The sequence below is a fragment of the Urocampus carinirostris genome, chromosome 13, assembly GCF_059441175.1.
Source record: "Urocampus carinirostris isolate Australia breed hairy pipefish chromosome 13, RoL_Ucar_1.0, whole genome shotgun sequence".
NCBI classification, from domain to species: Eukaryota; Metazoa; Chordata; class Actinopteri; order Syngnathiformes; family Syngnathidae; genus Urocampus; species Urocampus carinirostris.
The window spans coordinates 34,310,901-34,321,461 of NC_142361.1; the positions used below are offsets into that span (position 1 = coordinate 34,310,901).

Below are 10,561 nucleotides of genomic sequence, written 5' to 3' on the forward strand. Positions count from 1 at the left end.
ATTAAAGCTTTGAAAACTCTCTCGGTGTACCGACTTTCTTCGTAAATATGTGTAACTATGTATAATATGTATTTGCAACTGTATATTTTTGTAATGTATTTATTTTAGAGATTTATTATGTTATGTGTTCTACGGACAAATCAAAAAGAAGGTGCGGAGCTGATGGGAAATGGGGTAAAGCTGAGTTACCGGTAGATCTGTCTGTTGTCGCAGCGGACAATAGTGGATTTATATTTTGCCCACCCTTAACTTATACATTTTGTTTCCTTGGATTACTTTCAACGGGACCTGGACTTTACAAGTCTGCATCATACGTTAATTACAGGTATAATTTTCCATTTATAACGGTAGTAGTTGCATTTGCAAAAACTATCAGCCTGGTCTGGGTTAAACCTGTGATAGCCGATTATGAGAATCTAAATATGTCGGCATGTGATGGCCGGTTCTGAATTGATTTTTAGTCTTTTTTGTCGGTTTTTGGACTGCCTACGGCCAATGTCAGCATGTAACTGTTCAAAGTACAGCAATGCTGTTAGTTTGGTTTATGCAATCCGGAGATGGAATAAGAGCTTGCTCTGTCCACTCCACACATCGGCCCGGTATTGCAGTACCTCCGGTAACGGTGCATTCGCAATGATCGCTACTTGGCTTTGGGGCTAGGACCTTGACTCGGCCTCTTGGCTGAGAGCAAGTGTCTCGACACCTTGTCTTTGTAGCCTATTATGATTTGACCGATATCGGATAATGGATAATTGATAAAGAATATAGAACAATAAACCTGTGATTGCATCACGTGGTTAGATGCGGGCGCACGCGGCTCGGAGCCTCGGATTGGCTAGAGCGCCAAAACAAACCCTGCAATTGGCCGAAAAAGATGTGTCAATCATCCGTTAAATCGATCGCTATTTGCTGAAGTTATTCGGAGCCTCGGATTGGCTAGAGGGCCAAAACAAACCCTACAATTGGCCGAAAAAGATGTGTCAATCATCTGTTAAATCGATCGCTATTGGCTGAAGTTATTCGGAGCCTTTTCCAGCAGCTGCCCTATTGTTTTATTGTCTGCTCCTATCTTCGGTGTTTTTTCTTCCCGTTTTGACAACTACACTATGGATTACTTCTATCCTATGGGACATGGGTTTTAGCGCACAAAAAATGTGTGTATTCAAGGAATTTCAACTCCTTGCCCTGAAGAATTCTCGTGCCGGCGTGATGAAGGGGCCTATCGTGGAAGAAGAGCCGGAGCTAGCGAAGCGGCTAGCGAAGCGGCTAGCGGCGTTATAAGTCTTCGGTACCATCCGTAATCATGGTAAATGCGAACTCACGACCAAATAATATCATCGAGTGCTGGTGGAAAACATCGAAGCGCACAGGGAGCGCAGTTGCTGTGTTTTGCGGAAACGTGGCTAACGTGTAGCCACCCGGAGCTACCTGGAGCCATCCGGCTTCAACGCCGCTAAACAGAGACACGAAAGCCGGGGGGAATCGGAGAGGAGGCGGACTTGCTAACACGAGGTGGTGTATCCCTGGATTTTCACAAAGAAAAGTTTTCCATCTGCCGCAGGGATGTCGAACTTTTGGACTGGCGTGACGTCATCCACTCCGCTACAAGCACCCCTAGGGCATCATGTTAATATGTTAATAAACAACGGGTTAGACTGCTGGAAGTGTGAATTTCCCTACGGGAATGAATAAAGTATCTATCTATCCATCTATCTATCTATATGTGCAGCTTGTGTAAGTACAAAAGTGTCAAATCACCTGAAAAGTAGTGGGTGCGGCTTATAATCAGGTGCGCTCTATAGTCCGGAATTTACGGTAAACGGTGAAAAGAAGGGGGCCAAGTACTGAACCCTGCGGATCACCACAGGTAACACTAAAGGGCTCCGATGTCATTTCACCAGATTTAACACAGTGCGTCCTATCTGAGAGGTAGGATCTGAACCATAAGAGGACGGTACCAGAGTCTTCTTGTTTTCATTAACTACAAAACAAAAGACTAGTTAAGTGACTTACAAAAAAAATGATCGCCCAATTTCCATGTGAGGCAAATGTCATGTGAAAAGACTTAGTCGTATTGCGTTATGCTCACATACAGATGTTGTTTTTCAATTGAATATATGAATGAACGGTTGAGGAGCAAGCTTTATTTCCAATTGACCGAGAGAAACAAAAGCCCACTCAACCTTGTTGATAGAAATTGCACTTGAGAGAACATCGGTGGCCAATGCTACAGTAAATACAAATTCATTTGAATTCCTAATGAATAGACATTGACTCTTAGGAGGGGAGGTATTGAAGGAATGCGGTGTCTATTCTTCACAGAGGTAGAAAAACTGATGAAAAAAAGAGGATGACAAGGAGAATAATTAATTAGTTTGCCTGAGTGAAGTGTGCGTTATAATTGAAGGACATCCTGACAAGGCAGTCACACGGATGCTCACGAAGGACGAGGTAAGCGCAGAAAAAAAACAAAAAATAGTAAGCAAAAATCAATAAGTCCATAAGTTCTGTTTCAAATATGTATTTGGAACTAAGAACGCATTTTGGTTTATATTTATTTTTCTGCACATCAGCTTTTAACATTTAAGAACCTCATCTCATCTCATCTCATTAGCCGTACCGCTTATCCTCATTAGGGTCACGGGGGGCTGGAGCCCATCCCAGCCATCTCCGGGCAGTAAGCAGGGGACACCCTGAACTGGTTGCCAGACAGTCGCACAAAGGGAGAGACAACTCATTCGCTCATTCACACCTAGGGACAATTTGGACCGGCCAATTCACCTGAAATGCATGTTTTTGGAACGTGGGAGGAAACCCACGCAAGCACGGGGAGAACATACAAACTCCGCACAGGAAGTCTGGAGCTGGATTTGAACCCACGACAGGTTCCCATGACATGAACTGTGCCGCACAAGCACTAACCACTACGCCGCCGTGCTCATTTAAGATCCAAAGAACAATAATCTATCTCACTAAACCAGGGGTGTCCAACTCATTTCAACCCGGGGCCACACGATTGAACAAACGTTCTGTCGGGGGCCGGACTAGTAGATTAAAGAGAAAGAGAAAGAGAGATAAAGAAATAAAAGAAAGAGAGAGGGGGAGAGAGGGGGAGAAACAAAAGAGGTAAAACGAGAAGTCGTGGGAGAGGGGGAAAAGAAAGAGAGAGGAAGAAAGAAATCCAAAGAGAAATAGAAAGACAGAAGAAGAGAAAAGAAAGCTCGAAGGGTAGGAAGAGAGAAAGAGAGAAAGAGACAAGAGAGAAAAGGGAAAAAATGAAGTTAGGACAAAAGAGGTTAAAAGACACAGAGAGAGAAAGAGACAAAGAGCAACAAAGGAAGAGAAGAAAAAGAGACACAGAGAGTGAAAGAGACAGAGACAGAGTGGGAGATAAGGGGTGTAAGAGAAAGAGAGAGAGAAATAAATAAGTCCAGTGTCTTTGTTCAAGGCATCTGGCTTTGTCAACATCAAATTGACATATTTCCACCTGCAGCTTGTTTTCTTCTTGCGCTTCTCTGAGTGTTGGTTGCGGGCCGGATTCAATCCCTTAGCGGGCCTGATTTGGCCCGTGGGCCGCCTGTTTGACACTTGTGCACTAAACGATTATATGATGAGAGTCTACCTTTGAGGCGATGGTAATAGCTTATCTTTTCAGACGACAATTTGGTGGCAATGATTCTGTGCTGTACTTGTGGTGTGTTCAAACACCGAAATCATCGTCGTAACTTTCAAGAATTAAGAGAAAAAGTTTTGGCTTTTGATCCATTTATTTTTTCATAGTTATTTTTCTGATTTTTGATGTCTAATTTCTTAACCTATAATTGTTTTTGATTGGAATGAGCTCATGGTTTATTTAAAAAACGAACTCTGGGGCGGCAGTAGCTCAGGAGGTAGAGCGCTCGTCTTGGGATCAAGGGATCCCAGTTCGAATCCCGGCTCGTCCGTGTTACATGTCGAAGTGTCCTTGGGTAAGACACTGAACCCCTAAAACCCCCAATAAGCAGTTTAGCGCCTTACATGGCTGCAAGGCCGCTATTGGGAAATGTGGAGCACATTGTAAAGCGCTTTGGGAAGTCATTGACGTGAACAGCGCTATATAAATGCAGATCATTTCATTTAATTTCTTAACACTTAAGTGTCAAGACCAGAAAAGGAGGAGGACCCAGATGCATAACATTTACTCACAAGTTTATTGAGATATAGAGGAAAATCAAACACCAGCAATTTGGTGCTCTCTGACGAGGGAAGAAGGCCGCTCACGGGATCGGAGTGTGTTCGAAATGCGGAAGTGGATCATCCGGAGTGGGAGACCGAGCGTGGTCAAACGGGAAAAAACGTGTCGCTATCCGGAGCGGGGGGTCAGAGCGTGGTAGTCAGAAACGGGTCGTACCCGGAGAAAAACGGGGAATCAGGAACAGAACATTGAAATATGGGTGAAAAAACGGGACTGATTGGAGTCAGAGTCAAAATGCTTGCTTTTTGTAAACAGAGGTTCGCTGACGGACTGACAAAAGGTGAGTGAAAGTGATTAAGCTTAAATAGGAGGGGGAACCAATCAGGTAACCAGCAGCAGCTGGCGCCAAACGAGCGGTCACAGGTAAATGAAATGAGTAATCATGACATTAAGTTTTCAAAAAAATGCTAGTTTCTCACTCACTTTAATTAAATAACAACAAACATACAACATGTGAACTATCATATAAAACTGCTTTTTTTCTGTAGAAATATGTATTATTTTGGGCACTATGCGGTTCATCTAGAGCACAGGTGTCAAACAGGCGACCCCGGGGCCAGATCAGGCCCGCTGAGGGATTGAATCCGACCCCCGAGACAACACTCAGAGAAGCGCAAGAGAAAAACAAGCTGCAGGTTGAAATATGTCAACTTGATGTTGCCAAAGCCAGGTGCCTCTCACAAAGACTCTGTACATGTATTTATGTATCTCTCTCTGTCTCTCTTCCACACCTTTTCTCCCACTCTCTGTCTCTGTCACTCTCTGTGTCTCTCTTTTCCCCTTCCTTTGTTGCTCTTTATCTCTTTCTCTGTGTCTTTTTAACGTATTTGGCTCTAACTTCATGTTTTCTTTTTCTCTCTTTTCTCTTTCTCTCTTCCTACCCTTCGGGCTTTCTTCTCTCTTTTCTCTCCTTCTGTCTTTCTATTTCTCTTTGGATTTATTTCTTCCTCTTCCTTTCTTTACCCCTCGGTCAGGACTTCTCTTTTTATCTCTTTTGTTTCTCACGCTCTCTCCCTCTCTCTCTTTATCTTTCTTTGTCCCGCCCTCTCTCCTTTTCCCTCCCTCTTTCTCTCGCTTTTTCTTTCTCTTTAATCTACTAGTCCGGCCCCCGACAGAATGTTTGTTCGGTCGTGTGGCCCCCGAGTTAAAATGAGTTTGACACCCCTGATCTAGAGGGACTTTACATTTCTCCAAATAACAAAACCATTATGGAAGGTTGGGAAAATAATGAGACGGAAAAGGTCAGTTTTGTCTTTCTGAGTCTCTGTAGTTTTTAGTCTTCCTTGTGCTTCATAGCACTCGTTTTTGGTTGCACTACACAACACAGCAACATCTAGTGGTCAATAAACACAAAAAATATAACTAACACATTTAAATAAGATGGAAATTAATTTTATATGATATATAATAATAGTGGGCAGCACGGCGGGGCAGTTGTTAGCGTGTGTGCGGCACAGTTCATGTCTTGGGAACCTCCTGCGTGGGTTCAAATCCAGCTCCAGACTTCCTGTGCGGAGTTTGTATGTTCTCCCCGTGCTTGCGTGGGTTTCCTCCGGGCACTCCGGTTTCCTCCCACATTCCAAAAACATACATTTCAGGTGAATTGGCCGGTCCAAATTGTCCATAGGTGTGAATGAGCGAATGAGTTGTCTGTCCCTGTGTGCCCTGCGATTGGTTGGCAACCAGTTCAGGGTGTCCCCTGCCCACTGCCCGATGATTGCTGGGATGGGCTCCACCACCCCCGCGACCCTACTGAGGATAAGCGGTGTAGCTAATGAGATGAGATGAGATATAATAGTAGAACCTTGTATTGCTATTGGGCTGAAAATACTGGGAATTGAACATTCCTAATACAACTAAAAGCCACTATTAATAGCATTAATGATATATATGTATGAGTCCATATTTAGCTATCTTTCGTTATGTTAGTCAGCTTTTTGGAGACCTTTAATGTTCCAGTGCATTTTTGAAGAAACATGGGACTATTTAGGTCAAGGAATTTCTTTAAATCAAAACGAAGGAAGAAAAGGGTCAAGAAGAGTATTTTCCACTCTTGAAAATTTAAAAAGTCAAGCATGAGCGTGGTATTCGTTCCTGATATAACTATCATTGGCTGATCACAAGGTAATTGTATACATATATCTATGTATACATATATGTAATATGTTTGTGTGTGGGGTGTATATATATGTATATCATAACATTATAGTTGTTTTCCCCATTTGTTTTGTATAACAACCCATTTCCAGCTATACACTTATTTTTTTTTGTATCAAAGAAAGCCTTGACATGACATATTTTTACAATAGAAGGTGTGAGACAAAGGCAAAACACGACACGGCTCGCCTGCCTGTCTCCCAGGAGGAAGGGGGAGAAGAAAAAAGGGACGGATAAGCGAGAAACGTTATGCAAATGGCTTTTATAAGTCGAGTCGGGCATGTTGTCGTGACACTGTCTATATTTAAAACAGGTCACCTTAACCCCACCCCTGCTGTCTCAATGACAGACACCGAATAAGGCTGCCTTGACATCTGGATCCTCCAACACTCCGCCCATGCACGGACACCAATACATATCCATAATCAAAAGACCCCGCTGTAGAGTATTTGCATATTCAAATCCCACAAATACACAGTACCTGCGATACACGCCAAAGCGTGACAATGGCCGTGATATATGTACATATGTAAACGCAGTCAGCTCATCCCGGGCAGGCCGGGACCCAATCATTCCAGTGCACTGAGCAGTGAGACAAGCAGTCAGTTTCAGAGAGGTGACAGTCGGGAAAGCCTGACCCCGGCACGTTCACCGGGCTCTCCATCCGTTCCTTCGTCTCCTTCATTGCTTTTCAACCCTGGTCCATATTCAACAAGCGTCCAGAAAGCATGCATGAGCAGGAGCCCAGACACTATGGGCCGTGGAGTGGCCGTGAAGAATAGCTCGCATCTATTTACGACCGTCCCCCAAACCCTAAGGCTGTCGACTTTTAATGAGACTGGATGGCGTTGACCTGTTCTACCTCTTCATCATTGTCCTTGCTTTCATCTAGTACCCCAAACAGCTATTTCAATCATGTCCTTACTTAGGGTTGTGTTGGTTGTGAATTTTTTGTTCCAAAAAACGTATTTTCAGTGAACACAAATGAACATATCCCCTACTGAAGTGCAGGGTTGGGTAGGGTTACTATAACTTGATTACTTTCGATTACTTTTGGATTACTCCAATACCAAATATGCTAATAAACGACAACATAAACTAAACATGAATACAATTATGACTCACAACACGTGGTAAGCTTTCTCTCCTGGCTTTGATCTATTTGATCTCCGGCAAAACTAACATAAAATGCGACTGAAACAAAATGAAAACAAATCCAATCAGCTTGCCAACATCATTTTTTGCCGTTCCATGTATTCTGTTACCAGGGTTGGGTAGGGTTACTTTATCTGGATTACTTTCAATTACTTTTGGATTACTCCAATACCAAATATGCTAATAAACGACAACATAAACTAAACATGAATACAATTATGACTCACAACACGTGGTAAGCTTTCTCTCCTGGCTTTGATCTATTTGATCTCCGGCAAAACTAACATAAAATGCGACTGAAACAAAATGAAAACAAATCCAATCAGCTTGCCAACATCATTTTTTGCCGTTCCATGTATTCTGTTACCAGGGTTGGGTAGGGTTACTTTATCTGGATTACTTTCAATTACTTTTGGATTACTCCAATACCAAATATGCTAATAAACGACAACATAAACTAAACGTGAATAAAATTATGACTCACAACACGTGGTAAGCTTTCTCTCCTGGCTTTGATCTCTTTGATCTCCGCCAAAACTAACATAAAATGCGACAGAAACAAAATGAAAATAAATCCAAACAGTTTACCAACATCATTTTTGCCGTTCCATGTATTCCATTACTCCCCAAGCCTGCACACAATTTAGTAAAATTTAGTAGCTCAGGAGGTAGAGCGCTCGTCTTGGGATCAAGGGATCCCAGTTCGAATCCTGGCTCGTCCGTGTTACATGTCGAAGTGTCCTTGGGTAAGATACTGAACCCCTAATCCCCCCAATAAGCAGGTTAGCGCCTTACATGGCTGCAAGGCCGCTATTGGGAAATGTGGAGCACATTGTAAAGCGCTTTGGGAAGTCATTGACTTGAAAAGCGCTATATAAATGCAGATCATTTCATTTCATTTCATTCATATTTATTTTCTTTTGTCTTTTATGAGCATGTTTGGTATTGGAGTAATCCAAAAGTTATTGAAAGTAATCCAGTTAAAGTAACCCTTCCCAACAATGTACCCTAAACTGTCAATTGAGAGGAGCAGGATATCCGATTGTGTATTTGAGTGATGCTGCTCTCGCGCATGCGTAAATCAAGCTTGAGTGTCTGTTGAGAGAGAAGAGGTATTGTCCAAAATTCTATTTAGTTATCATACCTGTCAACCTGAACGTTTTTTTGCCGTGCAAAGTATGTTTCTTATGCATTTTAAGACGTGTACGACGTACAAGAAAATCCGAAAAACGCAAATCTGTCAATTATGGGTACCATCTGATATACACCGACCATCACGAAACGGCAAATCAATCAATTCAAAGGAGTTCGCCGCGGTAGCCTCTATCTCGGTATTGTTTTTTTTTTTTTGTTTTTTTTTTGCAAACGAAGGAGCGTTTGATGCTACTGTGCGCATGCGTCTGCCGCCTAGGGATTTCCCATCATGCATCATTCCGTGGTAGTTGTGTAGTGAAAGGAAGTCCGTCTCTTTTTAGAGAACCGTCTTGTTCGGCTCAACTCATTAAACCGCTCACTTGCTTTGATGCATTATCTTACGAATTATTATGTTGTATAAAAAAGGAAGTATACAAGGATAAATTGAAAAAGACAGGTTTGTGGTTATCCCTTTAATTAGTATATTACCGAACAATAATTTCATGCAGAAATAATAAATAAACCTTTATAATAAACCTCATTCATGTCGAGCAAATCAGAATCTCACAACATAATGTTAATGAACAATATATATGATATAACGTAACACATGTACAATATAACATGCTAAATTTCATAAATAAACACGTTTGAAAAAAAAGATGGTGTAAGATTATTTTTTATTTTGCAAGGGAAAATACGACAGTTTGTAAGGGCATTTATTATGTCTTTATTGACAAAATACAATACTAGTAATACATTTGAGGCTTTTCCTCGTTTATAAGAAAGTAATGGGAGAAACGGCAGAGATCCTTGGATTGAGCTAGGTGTCCGTGTTGGTTAAAATGCAAGTGTCACGGATGCAGCGGTTATCCACATGTTATTGCTCCAGGTCATCCATTTCATTGGTAATGGAACTGGCGTCGGTGAAAAACAGGCTCGGCAGGGGTGGCTTGTGAGAGCTGAGTTTTTCCTTGCCCTCATGTAGGTTTTAGATCAGGGGATGGTATAAAAATTGTCTGTAGTTTGCAATAGTCTTTGATCTGTGCAGCCCTTTGAGACTCTTTGTGATTAAGGGCTGTACAAATAAATGAGAGATGTTACGGCGGCCCTGCTATTCGTTTCGCTTCTAATGCCGCCTCAGTCTCTTCCCGGTCCTGATAACAATCCCTGGAGCATACCATTGCCCTTTTGTGACATTCCTCAGTGTAAAGTTGGCCGTTTTGGGAATGTGCATTTCTCATAATTCAATGCAATTAAAATAATTTGTTTTTATATTCCTAGATATAAAAACAATCTTTCTCACACATACAAAGTAACGTTTCAATCATCAGAGTAATTACATCTTTTGTACGTTTATCAATCTTATATTATTTTATTGTGAAGTCGTGCTCATGTGTTTTCCTTTTCCTGTTTTCACTGACGAATAATAAACCACGCCTACCGTTTGGGAGGTCTGTTCGACCAACTGAATCAGCCTCGTGACTATGGGAAGCTGCTACCACGATGTAGTTTTAGAACTTAATATCTGTATTTTACTTGTGTAATACAGCCACCAAAGAGTCTTTATAATGACTAACTTTAACACTCAGACTCTGATTTAACTGATACATTTATTTTCAATGTAAGGAGCCGCTCAAATACTCGCTGTCGTCATGCTTTGCAGCTTGAAAGAATGAATGAATGAAAACTTAATTCAAACGTTAAGATAAAAACAGAACAAAAACAACAACTCAACAACAATAATGTTACATAATATGTTCGAAAAGAGGTAGTAAGAAGCAAAATGCTTATGTTCCCTACCCCCTCATCTTCCCGATTAAATACACCAATGCTATAACAACAATTGAGGGTGGAACGGCGGCGCAGTGGTTAGCGCGT

The 10,561-nt window shown here is 41.8% G+C and overlaps 1 pseudogene; it reads left to right on the forward strand.

Moving 5' to 3' along the window:
* Positions 1–462: 462 nt before the first annotated feature.
* On the forward strand, positions 463–633 carry LOC148354412 (U2 spliceosomal RNA; annotated as a pseudogene).
* The last annotated feature ends 9,928 nt before the right edge of the window (positions 634–10,561 follow it).